Consider the following 22,644-nt stretch of genomic DNA (forward strand, 5'->3'; position numbering starts at 1 on the left):
AGCAGTGGGTCCCACCCCCTACCCCCTCTCACGCGAGTTGCAACTCGCGCGAGCCAAAGGGACTTTTCCGTCAAATATATATCAAAATAAACAAATAATCTGCACAAAAATGAGAAGATCATCAAGAGTTTTACATCTTCATGGTGATCAACTTTTCTAAGTATTTGAGAATATCATGGTTTATTGAACCGATGGCTTAAATCGTGTTGCTTTCATAGTACTTGTTGTTGACGACAGACTCTAAATACATAAAGTGATCTTTTAATATGTGAAAGTTTACCTTTAAATTCTCTATGTTATTGATAATGAATAAATCCTGCAATATGTTACCTGAAGTAATAACATCTCTTCTTTCAGTGAGTCTCACAAACGTAAAATCTTTTTATATGATTCATGCAAACATATATTCTTCATGAAGTCCGTAAAAATAAGAACTCCATTGGTCTAAGAAATTTATAGAGTTCTCGTGCAACTAAGATAGAGAATTGTTATTTGCTAGTCTCCTAGCTCACACAATTGATGCGATTCGTTGACAGGCATAGTGTTGATGTCAGAAAATTGATGTGTAGTTTAGGCTAGTAGAACTTAATTTTGGGGGTCCTTTCATCACCTTTGATGGTTGATTCTCCCATTGAGGATATTGAGCTATAATTTTCTACACATGTAAGAGACTTTAGAAGTCCTAGAGGTTATTTCCCCCAACATGCCCTCCGACGCTCACGTCAATGACTAGTCTGCTATTTTGAAGAGAAAACCTATTCTAGTCTTATTTACTTTTCGTGTATAAAATTACGTACCTTAGCGTGGTGGAAGTTGCCACTATTTATAAAGGGTTTAGGGGCACATTGGTAATTTTGGCCAGGTTTGTTCAGCGATGGTTCAGACCATGCTTTACACGTGTCGGCAGCCATTTGGACGAGTCACCTTCACAAGCAGTGATGAGACTACTAGAGTAATGGCATGTCTGAGGAGCTTTGAAGGCTCTGGCTCAAGCGGTCACAATAGGTCTGACACTGCATTATTGTTGATGCGACTGGGAGGCGAAATGCGACACTAAATGTTCATGCATTGAATGCGATGTGACTTTTGATGATGCTTGGCAGAACGTTCTACTGTTCGAGATGCGTTATGTCAGCTCCAAGCGGAGTGTGTTTTTCGTCGCAGAGTCTGACATCCAGCAGATCTCGGGTCGGAAGCGCCTTTCATCTCGGATTTGCGTGGTGAGATAGGTCGATTGGCTTATCATCGGGTCGTGCTTGTAGATGCTATGAGAGACGACCGGTCAATTACTACACGTGGCTGTTTCTCGAGGTTCTATTAGACCCGGTGATTACCTAGGTATAACACATACTAGCTATCCCTTTTTTTTGGTAAAATTTGCAAACAAGCCCCTCGTTATAGCAGTCATGGCTCAAATATTTTATTGGCCACTTAACGCTCCCGGATTCATGTGAGGAAGGGGGTTATCTTCAATTTTATCCTTCCTAAAATAATAAATACGAATCCAACGGTGTTAAATGTTACCAAAAATAGTTTGAGGGGTGATGCATGGACTGAATGTATGGATGAGGGATTCCCTCATAATTTATCTTTTTTTTTCTTATTATATTCTTTCGAGCGTTCACGCATTGGTCGTGACAAAAAATGGGTCAGAATTCTCGGCCAAACCAAAACGCATTCGGTTCGTTGTCGGGCTGCGAACTTCACGATCCAAATCCGCGCGTACGTACCCGATCCAACTTGAATCGCCAAACTCCATCCCTTATATATATGCACGCACTGAAACGAACTTCACACCCTGACCTACTTCAAACTCCTCCTCCTCCTCCAAATAATCCCACCATTAACTAAAAACAAAAAAATAAAATAGAATAAAAAATAAATTGAGAAATCCAAGAAATAATGGGAGGCCAAGCCGACGGCGGTACGGTCAAACGCCGGGGCTGCGGCAAAGCCGACTTCCTCCCCGAGGAGTCCTTCCAAAGCTGGTCAAACTACGCCCGTGCCCTCAAGCAAACCGGCCCAAGGCTGCTGGATCGGGTCACCGCCCGGTCGATGGACGAGACGGAGCTCAACGAGGTAAAAGCGAGGAGCGGGCACGAGATGAAGAAGAGCTTGTCTTGGTGGGACCTGATCTGGTTCGGGATCGGGGCGGTGATCGGGGCGGGGATCTTCGTTCGTTCGTGGTGTCCGGCGTCTCGGCGATGCTCTCTGTTTTTTGCTACACGGAGTTCGCTGTGGAGATCCCAGTTGCAGGTGAGGAGAGAATTTTTTTTTTTTTTTACTTCCTTCCTTTTTTGTTATTGTTTTAGATGGGTTTGCTATAATATGGATAGCTGAAGTTTCAAATGGAATTAAAAATTCTCACTTATGAATAGAGCGGTTTGAAAATTGCGGTCACCCAGTCAAATGTCGTAAAAAAAAAATTCACTTTTACAGCGGTGGTTCTGATATGATTTCTACTGACAAACAAATTACATACACAATAATTAAGCATAACTTTACGACAACAAAAATATATATTTTAGACTAAATTCTAGTAAACTCTACACATTATAGCTATTCCATCAAAATTGTCTCCATAAAGTATCATGAATAATGACAATTAGTGTAAAATGACATATACCCTTTTCCAGTGATTTATTTTGAAAATTTATCTTGCAGGAGATAATTTCTGAAAATGCCCATGTCCGGATGTCTTGTCAAGCAGTAAATTAAATTTTGTTTTTTTTCCCTACCTTTTTGCTACCATATATGATATATGTCCTAATTCGAGCATCTCTAAATTTAATTAAGAAATCTTTCAAATAGGGTTCCTCATCATATTTTTGCTTTAAAAAAATGAAATTAAAAATAATAAAATTGTCATGCTTTATGCTATTCGAAGAAAACTATGAAATTTGTTCATCCTACCCCATAGAAAACAGCTCGTAATTAATTAACTTAACGAACAAGACGGTTGACCTACTTAGACAACAACAATTCTAGAGCGCAGTAGTTTGTTCGGACAAAATTACTAACTTAGGTTGGTTTCTCTTTGACAATATATATCTTTAAGGAGTGGCTTACGTGCAAAATTTAGGTAAATTCCCCATAAACGAATCATATAGGTTCTTATGGAGGCACTAGATCCAAAGCTGATAATTTATAAGGACGCGTTTGGATCTCTGTTTTTGGGTGGGAAAGAGCCCGAAAAGCTGCCGCAGATATCCCATCTGTTGCAGCTTTCGAGCTCCTCCAAAACCAACCAAACACGCCCTAAATGAAGCCTAAGCCAATTACTCGTTTTTCTATCCAAATTCAATGTAAATTCTGGAAATTATAAGCAAATTCAGACCACTCTTAAGCATGTGCAGCTGTTCTGTGAGTGGACTTGTTGAGTAATTAGCTAGGATCCCCCTTATATTAAAATCATTAAGTAGATAAGTACTCTCTTAAACAAGTCAATAATAAGGACTTATTGGAGATTGTTTTTTAACGAGTCTAGAATCTCACTATTGATAAAGTAATGGAGCAGACAACTTCTATATCTTAAACAAATTAATATACTAGAATTGTTTGAAAGGTCCTTCAATGTCTTTCAAAGTTAAACATCTTTTTCGTCAATTTCAATGAACTTTTCTTTCTATATACGTTGGCTATTGACCAAAATATTGAGCAAGTAATCTAGCTCTTCACTAGAATAAAATGGGGGGGAGAGTACAATGGAGATTGTAGTTTCCATGGTGATCTGCAAAGAGTTAATGAAGAAGGATTAAGTAGCAAGATTAACGTCGTCATCACATTCGATAATCCGAAAGACCAAATTATTAACTTGTTAAATAAGTTTTATTTTACCCATTGTGATCATTTTTAGTGTTTGGGAATAATGAAGATTTTGACTATTTCATTTATAAATAGAGGAGTTAACTCTTATTTTTTCTAAATAGGAGTATTATTAAATCCCTTATTTTGAGGGGTTAATCCATTTTAATCTCTCTAGAAGGGTTAGCTTAACTATTCTGCATTTTTTGCGTTTGCTATATTATAAAGAGTTAACTCGCTTTAACCCGTGTATATATTTTTTTGTGTTTGACGGGTTAAAAAGAGAATAAGTCTCACTTAACTCGTTGCCAAACGCCACCTTAAGAAAGCATTATTTTGAACTAGTCTAGATCCTCTACAACCTTAATTGTAGAGGATGCCTGCAATTATGGGTCACTACTATTGGCTTGTTTCAGCGGGTCCTATAATTAAATTTTTTTTGTATATAATTTAGATAAAATATATAATTCACGAGGTCCGTCAAATGAAGATATATATTGATGGATTGTAGAGTTTCTCTGCAACCACTGATGTAGATGATCTCTAGGTATTTTGAACGATTCCAGATTCTCTACAATCTCAATTATAGAAAAAGTCTACAATTAGTTGGACCAATACTATTGATTTATCTCAATGGGTCCTGAGTTAAAAAGTTTTGTTAAGATAATTTAGATAACATATATCATTCATGGAGTCTACTAAGTTAAGAGAGTTAATTGATGAATTTTAGTCTCTCTCTACAACTAATGATGTAGAGAATCTCTAGACATTTTGAACCCCTTAGAAAATAAATGAGTTTGAGAATTTTTTTTATTAAGAAAACGATAAAAAGTAGCTTTAGATGTTGACTTGTTGACATATTGAGTGTACTCTATGGTTGTATTAGATTCACTTGAGGAATCTAAGCGCCGGCATGCGGCAGCCGCCTCTTTGGAATGATATCGATCCTTACTTCACAATTCAATATATGAATTTTGGATTTATCGCCGAAGGATTAGACGTATATGGCAACACGTCAACAACTAACGATTAATCCAACAATTGATCCTTTAAAAAAGATAAAAAAAAATAAAAAAAATCCAATAATTGATAGAATTCTTCAGTACTTTTTGTTGTCAACAACTAACAATCCAACAATTGATCCTTTAAAAAAAATAAAAAAAAATAAAAAATAAAAAAATCCAACAATTGATAGAATTCTCTAGTATTTTTCTTAATTGGACCTTAGACTTTGAATTTTATTCGAAAATATAGAATAAATCAAATAAATTAAAATACGTGAACTTTGATATTGCGATGCTTGAATGAAATACCTTTTGAAATTTGATGTTATGACACCGTATCAAAAACCACTCGATGATTCCGAACAAACATTTTGTTTTCTTTTTTATATTTGAAGTAATTGTTGTTGTTCTTTATCCTTAACATATATCATCCAGCGTTTATGGTATAGAATTTAGAGTTCATTCATTGTATGATCAAACATAAGGAGCTATTTCAGTATACTACTGCAATCAAAATTTCCTGTACTTAATCCTGTGGATTCATAAATCAGAATGCAGAATTAGGCATCACGTTAATTAACATTTTTTTTTTTTAATTTTAGACAACGAACTTAATTCCTTGCCCTCCCTAATTATTTCCTCAGGTGGTTCCTTTGCCTACCTCCGCGTAGAGCTCGGTGACTTCGTGCTTATCGCCGCCGGCAACATCCTCCTCGAGTACGTAATCGGAGGCGGCCGCCGTCGCCCGTTCGTGGACCTCCTACTTCGCACCCTCCTCAACCACGCCCGGACGACTTCCGCATCGCACGCTCTAGCCTCGGCCAGGATTACGACCGCTCGACCCATTGCTGTGCGCGTTTGTCTCTCTTATCTGTATCGTCGCCGTCGTCTCCACCAAGGGCACCTCCGCTTCAACTACATCGCCTCCATCGTCCACCTCCTCGTCATCCTCTTCATCATTGTCGCCGGCCTCACCAAAGGCCGACGTCAACAACCTCTCCCCCTTCACCCCCTTCGGCACCCGCGGCATCTTCAGGCGCCTCCGCCGTCTCTTCTTCGCTACGTCGGGCTTTGACGCCATCTGACCATGGCCGAAGAGACCAAAAACCCGCCAGAGACATCCCCTTGGCTAGTGGCGCATGTCGATCAAGCAACCATGCGCGTACTGCGTCCTCGCGCTCGTACTCTGCACGATGCAGCCGTACCAGAGATCGATGCAGACGCGCCATTTTCGGTGGCATTCTCCGCCGTCGGCCATGGACTGGGCGAAGTACATCGTCGCGTTCGGCGCGCTGAAGGGCATGGACCACGGTCCTCCTCGTCGGAGCCGTTGGCCAGTGCTCGATCCTCACCCACATCGCCGCACCCACCATCGGTCGCCGCGTGGTTCGCCAACGTGCACGCCAAGACCGGCACGCCGATCAACGCCACCATCATCATGCTCGCCGCCACCGCATCAGTCGCCTTCTTCACCAACCTCCAAATCCTCTCAAACCTCTTGTCAATATCGACCCTCTTCATCTTCATGCTCGTCGGGGTCGCCCTCATCGTGCGACGCTACTACGTCAGCGGCGAGACGACGAATTCAGACCGCAACAAAATGGTCGTGTTGTTGTTAATGATCCTTGCATCGTCGACTGCGACCGCGGTGTACTGGGCGACTAGCAAGAAGGGGTGGATCGGGTATTGCATAACGGTGCCGGTGTGGGTTCGTCAGGCGACGATGGGGCTGTGGCTGGGGGTGCCGCAGGCGAGGGAGGCGAAGCTTATGGGAGTGCCGATGGTGCGTGGCTGCCGTCGCTGTCGATTGCGATCACATATTTTTGCTGGGGTCGATCGACGCGAAGTCGTTCATTGAGGTTCGGTGTTTTGGACGGTGTTCTTGCTCGTTTATTACTTCTTTCTGGGGCTGCATGCGTCGTATGACACGGCGAAGGCCGCGCAGAGGGAAGCCGGTGAAGATAATGGAGGAGGGGAAGGCGGCGACGGCTGCGGATTCCGGCAATGGGAAGTGATGAAAATTGTGACATGCTAGTTAATTAAGCGCGTTTTTAAAAAAAAAAACTTTTCTTAGTTGATATTAAGGAACAATTGTGAGACTATTGTGATTCGATATGCTGTGTAAATTGTCTGATGAATGTTTGAAGAATCATTCAGGGATGAGCTTTGCAAAAAAAAAATTGAAACTTTTTTTTTTAATATCAGAGAGAGAGAGAGAGAGTATACTCTTGAACAATATTAATGAGTGCGGTTTGATTAAAAGGGATACACACTTTTAAAATATTATTCCATCATTCGTTTTTCGAATTTATTCAATAAAAAAAATTCAAATAATCGCTAATATCACCAAAAAAAGGCTACAAATCATTTGCCGTTCGAATTTATTCAATCATTATTCAACCCGATAACCGATCTGTAGGACAAATTTTCAAAACCAACCCATTTGAGATTTTATTCTCAAAAAACGACCCGTTTGACATTTATTTAGAGAAACCGACCTGGTTTCAGCACTGTAGCTGAAACCAGGTCGGTTTTTCTAAAAAAGTTTACGAAACTTCACGGGAGTTCAACTCCCGTGAAGTTTTTTCTCATAACAAAACTTCACGGGAGTTGAACTCCCGTGAAGTTTCGTAAACTTTTTTAGAAAAACCGACCTGGTTTCAGCTACAGTGCTGAAACCAGGTCGGTTTCTCTAAATAAATGTCAAACGGGTCGTTTTTTGCAATTAGTTTCTCAAATAGGTTGGTTTTGAAAATTTGTCCCCGATCTGTAAGTTTGTTTCCCTGCATCGTTCCTTTCATTTGGGCTTAATTAATTTGCGTCATCATGGGTATTATTTGCTAATCATAGTTCGCATCTAAAAACTCATTGATCGGACGGTCAATAATCACCCTCCTCTTTCTCATCAAATACAACAGGAGAGGAAGTATCTTTTCTCTCTCTCTCTCTCTCTCGATGGCGAGTTTAGGAGGCGGGAAACCCCCGAAGAAGATCGCCGACGCCTTCAAAGGTCTCGACTTTCATCTTCATCTCTCTCATTTTCCCCTCCGATCTGAACTCAGCTCATCGATTTTTGTTTAACATAGGTCGGGGATCTGAAAGCAGCGTTGAAATCGCCCTGTACGTTGCGAACCCTAGTTGAAATGGTAGATTCTAGTCTCGGAGAAACTCCCACATTTGAATTCCATCTCTTTAATTATTATCGCCGATCTTTGTTTGTAGAATCTTTTGAGAGATTTTTAGGTTTCTGCGCGCATGCGAGAGGTTCAACGAATATATTCACTGTGATGAGCTTGTCATAATTATGAACATGTCATAGCTCTTAGTAGTTTTGCTGTAAAATATGGGAAATTTATCATATATTCACCGTGATGAACTTGGCGCCCTTATTTTAGCAGGGACAACATAGTTTTCGTGAATTCCTTCTGGCTGATGTGTTTTCAATACCCAAGCTTGATAGAGTAGAAAATAGGATGAACTGGCAAGGAAAGGGGATTTTTTTTAAATAATATTATAGGAACGATGGGATGATCTAAGATTTTGCGATGAGATGACAACACTCTCCTATTAGGAAACCCTCCTGCCCGCTACAATCAACTTCGTGTTAGTCACCATTAAGTGTTATGGAAACTCTCCAGTTACCATTTTGGGTCTGTCTTAGTGTTGGGGTATTCATGTGCGAGCATAGTCCCACGTTTGAAAGCATAACACAGGGTGATGTGTTTGAATAGAAGTTGGTGATGATGCTAATAGCTTATGATTTTTGGTTCATTTGGTTCCTAACCTCTAGTTAAGGCTCATTAACTCTTGGTACGGGCTTGATTTCCCAACCCCGCCGGCATCAAGGTTTTGTTGCCAAGCAGGTTCCTGGGTTGTGTCATAACCAGTTAGCCTGTGGAGTAAACCTGAAGCATCTAAGGATAGTGCAAAAAAGATAGCTATAACCTGTGAAGCACAACTCAAGAACGATGAAGCTCCACAAGTGAATTCAGATTATTATAAATTTAGTGTCAGCCATCTATATGTTTGTTCCAATTTCTTAACAGGGGAACTGTGAGCAATTCGACCTACAATGTCAATTAGTAATTACGAGTAGGCACCTTTCTTCTCCATATAGTACAGTTCAACTTTCACAAGTTCTTTTTGACAGGGGGAATTGATCTAATGAAGAGGGGAGTTGAGATTCCCCTCTTGCTTAAGTGAAATCTGCTGATCATCTCTAAATATTCTAGAGAACCAACATAAACTGCCTTCTTTCATATGGAGCATCAAAACATTGTCAGATGCGGCTGCTGTTGTGCTTGCTCATCTATGGACTTTTTGCTGAGAAATATTGTAGAAACCAATATCAGGTTAGTTGATTCATAATGTGCCGTACTTATATACATGACCTAATTCCCCCGTTCAGGTGTTCTTTTTAGTAAGTATCTTGTGCAATATTTTTCCTGATTAAAACCTGGCCCTTCAAATAACATCCTTGATTAGCTGAAACAATTTGAAGCTGTCATCCATATATTAACTCAAGACAGATAAGCTTCAATAACTTTCCATCAGTTACCTCTTTTACACATGGAGATTTCATCCTAAATAAATTAATGTAGTATCCTTTAATAGTCTTCAGCTTATGTTGAACTCGTGTTTAAAATTTCAGGTTTTTCTTCTTGACAGATACAGTGTATTTTCACATCTGTTATATAGGAATTTGTCAGCCGAATATTAGTACCAAATATTAATTGTTGTTTTTGAGGGGATTCTCTTGGGGATCCAGCAACAGGGGCTTATCCAAGGCTTTTGCAGTTGCACATCAACCATGGCTGAGTCATCAGGAAAGCAGTCTGTATGCCCTTTCTAGAAAGCACAGCTCTTGAGAAAACTAATGGGATGTTGAGTTTTTTCTGGACCAAGTCTCTTGTCACAATATCTTATGTGTACTCTTCATTTATCCTTACCAATGGGATGGCTATCAAGGTTCATCAGATTTACATGTTTAAGTGTTGGAATCAAGATTTATTTAGTAACCTGACTAGAATTTAATTATCACAGGAGAATCAAGAAAGGTTCAGTTTCTGAAATACATAACACGAGAGGCTCCTGTCATTCATTACATTGAAGAGCTATTCGTCTAAAGAGAATTCCACATTGATTGCCAAAGAGATTGTTGTCATGCTCTCTATTAATTGTTGGTTGATATTGATGTTCTTGACAACCAAGCCATGTACGATTCATTTTGGCGCCACATGCATTTATTTCTTTTGAATACGCTAAGCCTATGAGAATCCAGGTAAGTGGAAGTGCTTGGATTTTTAGAGAATCTCATGCTTTGCGTGTGTGCGTCTGTATGTGTGCATGCATGCGTGTGTGTTTTGTAGTTGTGTGTGTGCGTGCGTGCGTGTGAACACAAATCAAATCTAGATAAGCTATTGACATATATTGCTTGTGTTTTGATGGCATAACTTTTAACAGTATGTTTATTTGCAACATATATGTTTGTAATTCAAAGTCTGATGCAATGTTGAAAATAGCGATAACGCATAGCATAACGCTTACCTCCGGTTAACGTAAAACGCAAAATAGCGTAACTTTTAACATAGGTTAAATAATTTATTATTGTTTAAATATTTTATAGATACATAACATTCAAAATCAAAAAATATAAATAATCATCGCAATTCTCAACAATATCATCATAAAAATACTATCACAAATCAATATATCATCACAATTTCACAACAAAATCAACCATGTTTGTCTTAACAATCAATCCAAAAGCATAAAATACTTCAAGTTCGAAATTAAATTATAGATGTTTTAATAAAACAAGCATTTGTAAGTCATAAGTTTTAATAAATCCTACAAAATGAGTTGAAGGAAGAACCAAAGAAGAAGACGGAAGAATCAGAGGAAATTGTTTTTTTTTTTATCTGGAGGCTTTGGAGGCGACGACAGCAGACCCTTTAGGGTTTTAGGCTTGAATTTAACTTATGAAAAGTGGGCTCCACCCACTTAAACTCAATTACAGCCATTGAATCATTTAAAAAGCAATCTCAGACATTGAACAATATAACTTAAGCTACAAAGCGTCACAACGATGCGTTACATAGCGTACGCTATGGCTAAAATAGCGCCCGTTATATTGTCCATGCGCTATTTTCCAACGCTATGTGATGGTAGGGCAGCGCTATGTTATGCTATGCGCTATTTTGCGCTACGGAACGCACTATTTTCTACACTGGTCTGATGCTTATTGTGTGTGTGGGTACAAATCAAAACTAGATAAGCTATTGTCATGTTGCTTTTAATGACACTTTTAACAATATGTCTATTTGCAACATATACATTTGTAATTCAAAAGCCTTATGCTTATTATTTGCAATTCATGAAAATATCGATAATATTATTTGACTTTTTGGTGGGGTTAGCTGTTGCAAAAAGTGGTACAGTTAGTGCCGTTATAAGCCTGATCTGGTCGTCTTCCAAAAATCAAGCTATGTGGAGAAGAAATATTTAGACGCATGTTTAGCAAAAAAATGACTAGCTCGCCATCTGAAAGAAATTTCTAGATTCCGTTAGATTATTATGTATTCTACACAAAATTCAATGTAACAGAGAACTCATCAAGAATAAAATAGCAACTAACTAAAATATCTTAAAACACCACCAGATAACAGAACAGGTCTTCTATTTGATAAGAGATCGCATGAGAAGAATCAAACCTACTAACTTCAGCACAAAGCAAATATGATAAATCACTCTGTAACTTCTTTATCAGGCAAATCTCTAAGATTATCTACTTTATACTGATGTAACTGAAGTCATTCTTTGTTAAAAATAGAAGGGAAACTGATGAGTGTGAAAGTTGCGGATGATTAAGGTCTAAGCCTAGAAAAGGATATTTTGGTTGCTAATTCAAAGAGGAATGGACCCTTAATAGGGCTGGATGAATAAAAATGATTCACCAGTGTAACATGTTAGGATGATGGCTTAATTGTTATTTCGGCTGTTGTTATGCTGTTGTTTTCTTTTCTTTTCTTTCTCTCCTGTTCCTATGGTATATCTATCGTAAACAAGAAGGGAGCACAATGTTTGCCTTAATTTTCAGAGTGAATCCGGTTTGTGTTGTGCTGCTGGTTCCAGGACTATTGGTGCTCGAAGAAAATACATCTTCTAGTGTCATTGCCTACTTACGAACTGTCCTATTTGTATCAATTCAGAGTGATGTTATAGTAGATGGCGCTGTTGACATTTTGAAGTCATATACTTTTTGTATTGTGATGGGATGCTTTTTTAGTTCCTAGTTCCTACAGTATAACTTGTTTCTATAGGACATACTCCCAAAATTTATTCTTTGCTAATGGCTAAATTTTATGTTTGTAGATTGGGGCTGTGAAACCTGTTAGGGGGAAAGATCACTGTCATCATTTAACGTGGTTTTTGAGTAGATGATTCTTCAGTATGATCGCTGGTCATCCAGGCATCACAGTTGCTTGTGAATGACAGTATCTTGCCTCTAGTGAATCTTTATTATAAGCTAGGGATTGTGATAAATGTGCATTCATATGATTCCAATATTTTATTGCTTTACATCATATAAATTTTTTTGAACAGTATTGGGAATTTGGATAAATATGCATTCACTTTATCCCGATGTTTTGTTGTTTTACATCATATAAGCAAATACAATGTTTTTCTAGATCATGTACCTCCAGAATGTTTTTCTAGATCATGTACCTCCAGATGATTTGAGTTAAAATTTGCATAATCATATCTTTTAGAAATACTATTGTATCTGGAAAGTCACAGTACCATATCTGCACTACTTTTCTAAAAAGAACCTTACATGTGTACGCTAATCAGCATATACAATATATTCCTCATCTTAATTTTGTTGTTTCACGTCATATAAGCAAATCCAATGTTTTTCTAGATCATGTACCTCCAGATGATTTGAGTTAAAATTTACATAATCATATCTTTTAGAAATTCTATTGTATCTGGAAGGTCACAGAACCATATCTGAGTATCATATCTGCACTACTTTTCTAGAAAGAACCTTACATGTGTACACCAATCAGTATATACAATATATTCCTCATCTTATATCCAACTTTCCTCTCAAATGCACAATCTTAATCCTGTTTTCTTATTCACTCGAGTCCTTTAAGACTTCAACAGAGATTCTTTATTTCTTAACAGAGAGTAGGTTGGTGAATCCAATGTGAGAAACTCTTTGCATAAGTGTGGTTGCTCGTCATTTTCACTATTTTTTAACTAGACTAGTGACTGCTATGCTTCATTTTATCAGAATGTTCTGATTTGAATTCATTGTTTTAACCAAATGGCAAGTGCTAATATACCTTGAACTGGTTAGTTTAAATCAAATTTCATGTATCATCAAGAAACAGGTCCATCAGAATGCTTGCCTTCTGCATTTTTCTCCTTTTAGTTCATGGATCTTCCATGCAAGACCCTGGAGAGTCTACATTGATCTTATATATGCCGGCTTTAGAGAGACAGAAAGGATGGTGATTTTCTTAATGCCGTGTTGGAAGGGGTCATATTGAAATAGAGAAAATGTCATAACTATCAGAGCTCCAAAAGACTACTCATGCTTGGAGAGAAGATGCTTCATGTTTTTTTAATTTTATTATTATTTTTTTTTGTAGAATGTCACTAGCAACCTACACTCTCGTTTTCCATGGGCATCTCAAAAATTCTGATTGTCCAAATAGGGGGACAAATGTGCTTCATATTTGATGCAGTGATGCTTTAGAGAACTGGATATAAAGTCAAAGCCTCATCTCATTGGTAGAGGGCTAGTTTTGTTTAGGATCATAATTAGTTTGAGAATTGGATATTTGATTTGAGATTAGCATAGATATTTGATTTGGATTTACTCTAGGATTAGATATTTGATTTGAATTTGAGATTAGTTATTTGATTTTAACATTTGAATTTGCGTCACTTGGTTTCACAAATATAGGATTAGTTGTTTGATTCAAAAGAATTTGATTCTTCAACTATAATACCTTATAAGTTTAAAAATATAAATAGAGAGATTCATTTGATTATGTGATGAAAATCCCACGGTTGAATGCATGTGATTTGCATATTGGTGTGAGGCCAATTCTTTCCCTTTGAAGGTGTGATTCCTTCTCTTCTTCTATTTTTCTTTCCCTCTGATGCACCCCTCTCACCTAATGTGCCTCATTTTTTTTCTATTGATTGATAATCATTTTAAGAGCCATGTAATATTATTCAGTGATTATATCACAGTAGTTTGTTCTCTTGATTTGTGTTTGGCTTGTAGTTGAGATTGCAAGAAATTTTTTTTTTCTTTCATTTGAGTTTTTGGGTATGGTTTACTGATTTTGTTATGAGTTTACAAATTAGCATTTGAACCAGACCCCATCTCCATAAACAAATGATTGTTCATGCTAATACCGTGATCAACTTAATCCTTCAGGAAATCTTTGCGGATCTTTCCTGTTGAAAAGGAAAGTGCATCATTTTGTTTGATTAATTTAAGAAAAGGAAAGGGCATTCCGATCTTCCGCCTTCACTCTGTTAGTGATTTATAACTCTAATTGATTGAATTTATTTGTTTATAATTTAGTGATGGCGGGTGCATAACTTGATTCCGAAGATAATTTTCTTTTGCAGATAATGATTAAGGCAACAGCCAAGGATGGCTCTCCTCATGGATTTACCGTGACAACTTGACATCTAGTGCATTGAAGCTTGATGTGACATTGTAAATTGACTAATGTTTCCATATATAATGATTATGCAGACTGAAAGCATCAGTAAGGAATTGAAAACCCAGGATACGAGTCATAAAGGAGGATTTATTTGCTCTTTTATATAAGTTATCCGGAAAGTAAGTGATTTCACCCTCTTCTTCTTTTCCTTTCTTAGGGATGTCCTTACAAAGTTTATTTTGGTTCTAAAGGTGATATCCTCTTCTGTAATTATTATATAAACTATCATAGGCAATGAGGTTTACCCCCTTCGTTATGCAAAATTAATTATCTTTTTTTTCCTTGGTAAATATACAGGCAGGAATTTAAATAAATTTGATGATCAAGAATGCCAATATTTTGAGGGAAAAGGATATGAGGTGTGTTTCCCATAGTAGTAATGACGAAGTTGCATATACATGAGGGTTTACCTGCATCCTTCAACAACTGCATGGGTACAAGGTAATTATTTTTCCTGCAAAAGCATCTGTATTATAAATTCGAATGATTGCATCACATAGTCCGCTTAAAAGTTTTAGTAGAAATTTGCCTAATGGACTCATCAAAGTTATCATGATGTTAAAGTGAATGTGGTATAGCATGATGGCGTTCATGCTTTCTTCAACCCATGAAACTGAAATACATTATGAAGCACTATCGTTCTTTGGACATCTTTAACAATATTCTCCACAACTCTTTGTGGTAATTGAAACTTTGCTACGTGAAATTGCCTGCAAGTTTTGATCATCTAAATTGAGGATGGACTGAAAATTGTTATATCAAGCGTCCATTAATATTTTGTGTGTATATAGATAGCTTGAAATAAAATATAAATGATGCAACTGGGAAATATGATTACTGTATTCAAATTTCTTGAGACCTTTTCATGGGGGGGAAAAGAAAGAACAAGGGTTTGGTGCCAGCATGACTATGAGAATGAATGCTATGCTTACATCCAAATTTAATGTGAAAGGGAGATGTTATTTTGCTATCACTAATCACCATAAACTACTTATTCGGTCAGCCTATATATGTATATGTATACACACACTAGAATTTAACACGTGCTTTGCACGTGATGCATATTAAGTAATAATATGAAACCAAAACATTTGAAGACCATCTCATATTGCATTCGCCCGCGACTTATTTTTGAGAACAACGAAGAGGACTCAAACAGAGTCCCCGGCCACCTACTCGCCATGAATTTATTGATATTTATATTAGTTTTTATCTCCACAAAATTGCATACTTGTATAACTAATAGATTGATATTTTTCGTAAATTAGAGGTGGAACCAGTTGCAGATCTGTTCATTTTCTTAAAAAAACGATATAATTTTCTCTCTTAATTATTGCCTATGAAATCTTGCTGACCACAATGTATCCTGGTTACTATAATCGAGGGATTGACTCCACAATCAAAATTCCCACTTTCTCCTTTTTTTCTTTTGACTCTTTAATGTTTCCTTTTGTGCATTTCAGCATCCATATATAGCATAATTTTATGCAACTCTTGTCCAAGTGGAATGTTTATGGAAGTAGATGTGTCGTGAAATTATTAGTGCATAATTAATGAAGATAACTTGATTGATTAATAAGAGAATATACATGAATCCCTTAATTATAGGTTCATTTTCTCACTAACATTCATATTAAATGTATTATTTGTGGGTTTAGAAGGGGAGATGTCATAAATTACTTTATTAGCTAGGATTCAAAATCGTATTGTCATAGTTTTTTTATGAAAAAAAATATTAATATTCATCAAAACTAAACTGAAAACTCAGAAGCACAGCAAAAGAAAGAGGATTAACGCTGCTGCTTATCAGATTGTAAAATATTGTGTAAAAATAATGGTGAGTTTTCGAGCAATACCACAAAGTCATTAATTTACTTAGCTCTTTGGACCAACACATGAGCCGTTATATTCTTCATTTGACGAACTATCTAAAAATCACATTCCTCGACTCATGTGTAACATCGCTAAATATCATCGACAAAGTGTCCGAAAATTGAGTGTTGCTCCAACCTATTATGGATATCTCTAATTAACGCATTCACGTCTTCTTTAAAAATTATCTTTCCACATCCAATGTCGAGCAAATGTAATAGTTTCCCACATCGCTTGGAATTTCACATGCTTAGAATTACCTTGTATCCAAATACTATGATAAGTATATTGCAATAGTTAGTACTATATATTCTGATAATTTATATGCGATTTCTAGACTACACCAAGAGGTTAACATTTATATTAGTATTCCTCTTCATGGATTTTTTACGCATCAGATGCATATATCAATATATTATATTATTGGATTAGATGTTAGATGTTTAATTAAATATTTAATTATCATAAATTATAATATCATTTATAAATATAAGTTATGATATTATTATCTTATATATTAAAATTGTATATTTATTGTGTAATATCTAATATCTAAAGTGAAATAGTGATCTTATTTAACATAACACTAATATTGGTAAAATTTATAATATATCAGTTCTTATGTTTAGTGTAAGAATAATTATAGTGTAATAAATAGAATGAATTGAATAAAATTTATGGTTAAAATATATAATATATATTTAGTTCTTAGTATTAGTTTTCATGTTTATTTTAAGAATAATTATAGTGTAATAAATAGAATGAATTGAATAAATTTCAAGGCATTATTGTGAATTATCAAATTTTGAAAAGGTAAAAGAGGCAATCAAAAGTTTTAACACCCCAATCCTCTTTTATATGTAGTGTGTGTGTGTCTATTGTATCTTTGCCGAAGAAAAGAGATGCTGAAAAAAGATGGTTGCATATTGATTCATTGATCACGCATGTTATAGAACATTCATGTACGTGAATTGAGACATCTTACAGAGATTGAAACAAAAGAAAGAAATATGAAAGGAATTCTTGTTCTATATCTCGCTAAGGACGTTTAGCGGGCAGGAGAGCTCGCAATGGTAATGGTGGTTTTAGCACTTAGTTGTAACCTATGTTGCGTGAGTACTTCTATTGTGAAGCCGTACCCATTTCCAACACATACCAGACACCGACACTCCTCGGACACTCCTTGAATGTATGCATATGTTTATTCAGACACTCTCAATTATATAATGCATGTTTTAGTTTAAAACATGTCATACAGCTCTTTCACATTCATTTCTTGATATTTATTAGAATGACAGAAATTTATTAGAACTGTCATTCTAAAGGGTCATTTGGATTCATTTCATCTAAACCCCTTTAGAACGATCATTCTAAAGGGTCATTTGGGTATCCGGTTCAAAATGAGCAGTTTAAATTTATGATCTAGACAATAAAAGAAATATAAAAATGATATATTAATTTTAATTTTGATCAATGTTTTAAAAAGCTCTCATGTAGGCTCCCATGTAGGCCTAGGCCTTACCTAGGCAGCCTAGGCTCCTCCAGCCTGGTTGTTGAAAGCGCCTAGGGCGGGGCGGCGAAGACTGCTCACGCAGACTACATTGGTAGGTCTTGATTGTGATTTCCTCTGTTGTTGCTTCTACATCTTCTAACCTCCTCTGGCCTCCACCGACTATGAACACCTCCAATTCTTTCAACCTTCAGCAAAATCTCCTCCGCCACCACTTAAATAAAAGAGATTCTCCTAGGCCTAGCGTTGCATGCGTATTAAGCAGTGCGTAGCACTTTTGATAATATTGATTGTAGTTAATATATTAAAAAAAATAGGAAAGCACCTAACCCCCTACCTAGGCTACCTAGGCTCTAAACGCCGCCTAACGCTTTTTGTAACCTTGTTTCTGATAATATATTAATGAATGATCTTATGTAATTTATCAATTTCAATGTGTGTTGCATGTATACATATGTACATATATGTGTGTATGTGGTGTGTGTAACCGTATCCATGTACCCTACCTTTTACAAATTGTCTTGTTCCGTACCCGCACCCGCACCAACCCGTACCTGTTTCCATGCAACATAGGTTGTAACCACCTTATATTAAGGAACCCAAGCACATTGTTACTTGACAACTAAAGAAAAGATGGAAGATTGAAAAAGTCCGTCACAAGGACAATCACAACATATGAAACTCAAAAGGACTAATGGATGGTAGTCTCTCATTCTCAAATAATTTGTTAACTAAAGAAGAGAATTAAAAGGCAGAATTCCTTTCCAAATAGTAAAACTGGAGGTTCACATTAACCCAAGACCAGCATCCAAAAAATAGAAGAACAATAAAACATTGGAGGGCAAGATATATTATTTACTAACAAGAAGATATAAATGTTGAGGAGATGGGCTAAAATTTTCATTTTCTCACATAGTGCATCTTATTTGTTCACAAACAATCTCTTAACGATAAGTTAAAAAGTATCTCTCATAATTTTCACGATTCCTGATTTACTAAATGTGACTGTTGGATTATGATCAAGGTACATTCTAAATGGCACTTATAATTTCTAGTATTATTTAACACATCAAGAATTCAAACGGGCACTTTATAACTTAACAAAATTGACATGAAAAATGTTTATCATGCTGAGGATATCATTTAGGATTTATGATGTTGTTCTTTCTGGCCAAATTTTCTGTGTATTATGATAACTGGTTCTAATAATTTGATATCCGTTAATTTGCATGACCCACTAGTATCTATAATATCACAGTTTCCATCCACCGTTGACTATATACATGACCCTTACAAAACACTATTAGTTAGTTATCAAACAGTTTTAACAATGTGGGAATAATTTGTGTAGTGGACCCTGCCTATTGTGGACATTAGTTATGTGCTAGGTAACATGATTAATTTTAATTACAGATCCAATGAAGTTAAGGGTGCTGACCATCCCCAATGACTTTTCTGGTTGGAATTCTATGACTAGAATCCAAGCTGTGCAACTATTCTTGTTGGACCATCTAGTAATTGCAGGGGGATAATGCTCAAATAATATATACATAATGCCTCTTTCAAAAATTTAAGCATCACTTTCCAATCAAAATGGTTAATCAATGAATCCTCTTGCACCATAAGTAGCTAGGCATGGCATGTATAATTCCTAACTAGTGAAAGCAATGAAATCGCTTCAGTTTGGTCTTCCTTTCAATCATTCTCATCTTATATAACTAGACGTTACTTTTGTTACCATAAACACTCACACATAGAAATGCTTTTGTTAAACTGATGAATTGCTGTTAACTAAGTTTTTCTTCTGAACATAGTCAAGTAAGTTCCGTGAGGATATTCATTTTTTAATATTTTAAGGCTGATCATATCTTTTCTCTCGAGATGAAAATTTAGCTACAATTGTACAGAGGGTCTCATGGTGCTTGTTAGCATGAATTGCATGTTAAAAGGAAATGATGAGTAGCTTTATTTATTCCTTCTATGGAGGGGCCATCATGTTTAATTATAATTAGAACACATTAACTGACCCACAGTAATCATAAAGATTTTCTCGTGGCAGGAAAAAAAAGCAAAAAATACGAAGTAATGAGCCTCTACATCGACCTAATGCGACTATAATTATAGTGCAGTCTGGTGGGGGCGTGGCTTGTTCACACTTAAAAGTCTCACTCTTAAATTTCTGTTCTTTAATTGCATAAGATATAAGCAGTATACCTTTTGTATGTTGTCTTAGGTGTTATGGAGAATAACTTCAAATCATTGTATCGTGCTGCCATTAGTACAGTTTACATTTCTCTGTAGATAATTGGTTTATGTTTTTTCATGGATTTTTTTATCTATATGTCATTGATTTTTTTTTTATCTACATGTCACTATAGATAATGGTTTTGACTATCTTGTAGTTTTTCCTATGTAGACATCAAGTGCAGAAAAAGGAAGTGTATTTCCAGTACCATATTAGCACATTTTATGTGATATCTTAGGTGACACGGATAATAACTTCAGATCATCGAATCTTGCCGCAATAAGTGTAGCGTACATTTCCCTCTAGATAGCGGTTTATATTTTTTCTGTTGATTTTCCTATCTACATGTCACTATAGATAACAGTTTTGACTATCTTGTAGCTTTTCCTATGTAGACATCAAGTGTGAAAAAAGGTGTTCTTCCAGGATCACATAGCAAGAATGCAAAGCCAATTGTGGAGCCTAAACTCAAAATGGGTACCCATCTCTATTAATGATCATATGTCCTCAAGCTTTTATACTCGGCTGTTGCAAGTTTTGACCTCTAGACCAGAAATGTAACCATCTGCTCTTATATATTTTGTGCTGACCAGGCGAACTAAGCCTTTTTGTTGATTCATTCTAGTTGTTCACAGAGCTATATGTTGGTCAATGCATAGTTGCAAAATTTCTCAACTAAGCCTTTTGTCCCCCCTCAGCATGTCCCTCTCTATCTATTTACGAAAGTACACATTATGACTACAAGCATGCAGATTACAATCAAACAGTAGGCTGTGTATTATCTTCATCAATGTATTCTGCTTGTGTTTCTAATTATTATACATGCATGTAATCTTAATCCCCTTGATTTTCCCAATCCATGCAAGTAGTACATCTTAACAGGCTTTTGTCTTTTGGCCCCCCTTTAATTATGAAGTTAAGCATGAAGGTAACAGCTTTTCCTTTATGTGCAACATGCATACAACAGCTTAACAACAAAATCCTAATCAAATCATCATCGAAGCACTCAGCTTACATTCATGATTATTTGCTTCATGCATGCAATTAGTTTATTCTTAGTACCATGCATAATAAACTATCTACACCAACAAATATCATCAAGTATTCCCCCACAACATACCACACAATTGATTGCTTTCCATGTTAAATTGATCCCTATCTAGATTTGTTTACTGAGAAATCACTCTCAGAAAGAAAATACATTGGCAGTTTGAGAAAGCCATAGGGTGCGGTAGGCACATAAAGTGGAGTGAGCACAAACATTGTGATCAAATCTTGGAAATTCATGTGCGAGTATAATCCCATATCGTCGAAACCATTCAAGATAGCAACCTGGCAGCTTAACCTTCTTCTTTGTTGCATTGGTCCATGATTGTTGGCTTAGATCAAAGTCAGGTTTATTAACAGGTGATATAGATTGATATCCCCATCGGGGTCCATCGCCACCTCTGGAGGTGGCGATGGACTTCCGCACTTCTTTTTCCTTATTGTAGTTGCGAGATTACGCAATAGATCTAGGGGCATGCCCTAGTAGTAGTTGCGCTACCAAGGCATGCTCTCTTACCGCATGCCCCTCCCCTCCCCTTTCTCTTTTGCAAAAAAAGGGTAACAAGAGCTCGAGGAGCATGGAAAAAGTTCAGTGAGACCTCATCATGCCATCAAAGGAGACAGGAAAACACCATACATGAAGCCTCCATACATCTTTGACTCTCCCCCAAAAAAACCCCCCCCATCATAACCCATTAATTGTTATTGTTGGAGTTATTGTATTTGTACCAACACTGGTAGCTAAGAGGAGAGTTATGAGTGCATCTTCTCTTCTTTGTGCTTGGGATACTTTCTCTCTTGATTGATGTTAGAAAGCTACATATGAGAGTTTTTTTGTGTGTGCATGTCAACCTTAGGCAGCAAAAGTTGAAAGGCAGTTGCTTTTTCTGCACACCCCCCTCAACAAACTTTCCACACATTCCCCTCTCTTTTTTACTAGTGATTGAATAAAGCTAGGGGTGACAAGCTTGGCAGTGAAGGGAGACGAGGGAAAAGGAGGAAAAAATTTATTGAAAAAGTGATGGTTGGTGTTGGTGGGCCTAAGGCCAACACTAAAAGTGGCTTTTTATGGGCTCTAGGTTTAGGGTTTTAAGGTTTTGACAGTACACCACTAGTTTGAAAATTGGATTTGGATGACTAATTGGTTGGTGTGCGTACTACTTTGCGTTTTGCTCAGTAGGTTGAATTTTTTCGTGCGTCTCGGTAGGTCATCTATTTGGCAGAGATTTAAGGAGGAATGAGGATAAAAAGTTGGCCAAGATTACCTATTTTGAGTAAATAAATATTATTAGATATTAGGCTTGTCTTAAGGGTTATGTGGGGGGTAGGGCAAATTAACTCCTTTTGGGGTTTTTTTTTTTTTTTTTTTTTTTTTTTTTTTTTTTTTTTTTTTTTTTTTTTTTT

General features: G+C 36.7%; 1 long non-coding RNA gene and 1 pseudogene across 5 annotated transcripts; both read left to right on the forward strand.

Moving 5' to 3' along the window:
- Positions 1,813 to 6,966, forward strand: LOC109850330 (annotated as a pseudogene).
- LOC109850167 lies at positions 7,714 to 20,872 on the forward strand. Of its 5 annotated transcripts, none has more exons than XR_002249369.1 (8): positions 7,714 to 7,818; positions 7,895 to 7,954; positions 9,460 to 9,776; positions 9,852 to 10,089; positions 14,272 to 14,371; positions 14,469 to 14,685; positions 14,864 to 15,007; positions 20,589 to 20,872. It is a non-coding gene; the product is annotated as an uncharacterized LOC109850167 (long non-coding RNA). The 5 variants fall into 5 exon arrangements; XR_002249370.1 differs by having other exon boundaries at positions 9,852 to 10,023; XR_002249371.1 differs by having other exon boundaries at positions 9,507 to 9,776.

This window comes from Asparagus officinalis, chromosome 7, assembly GCF_001876935.1.
Source record: "Asparagus officinalis chromosome 7, Aspof.V1, whole genome shotgun sequence".
NCBI lineage: Eukaryota > Viridiplantae > Streptophyta > Magnoliopsida > Asparagales > Asparagaceae > Asparagus > Asparagus officinalis.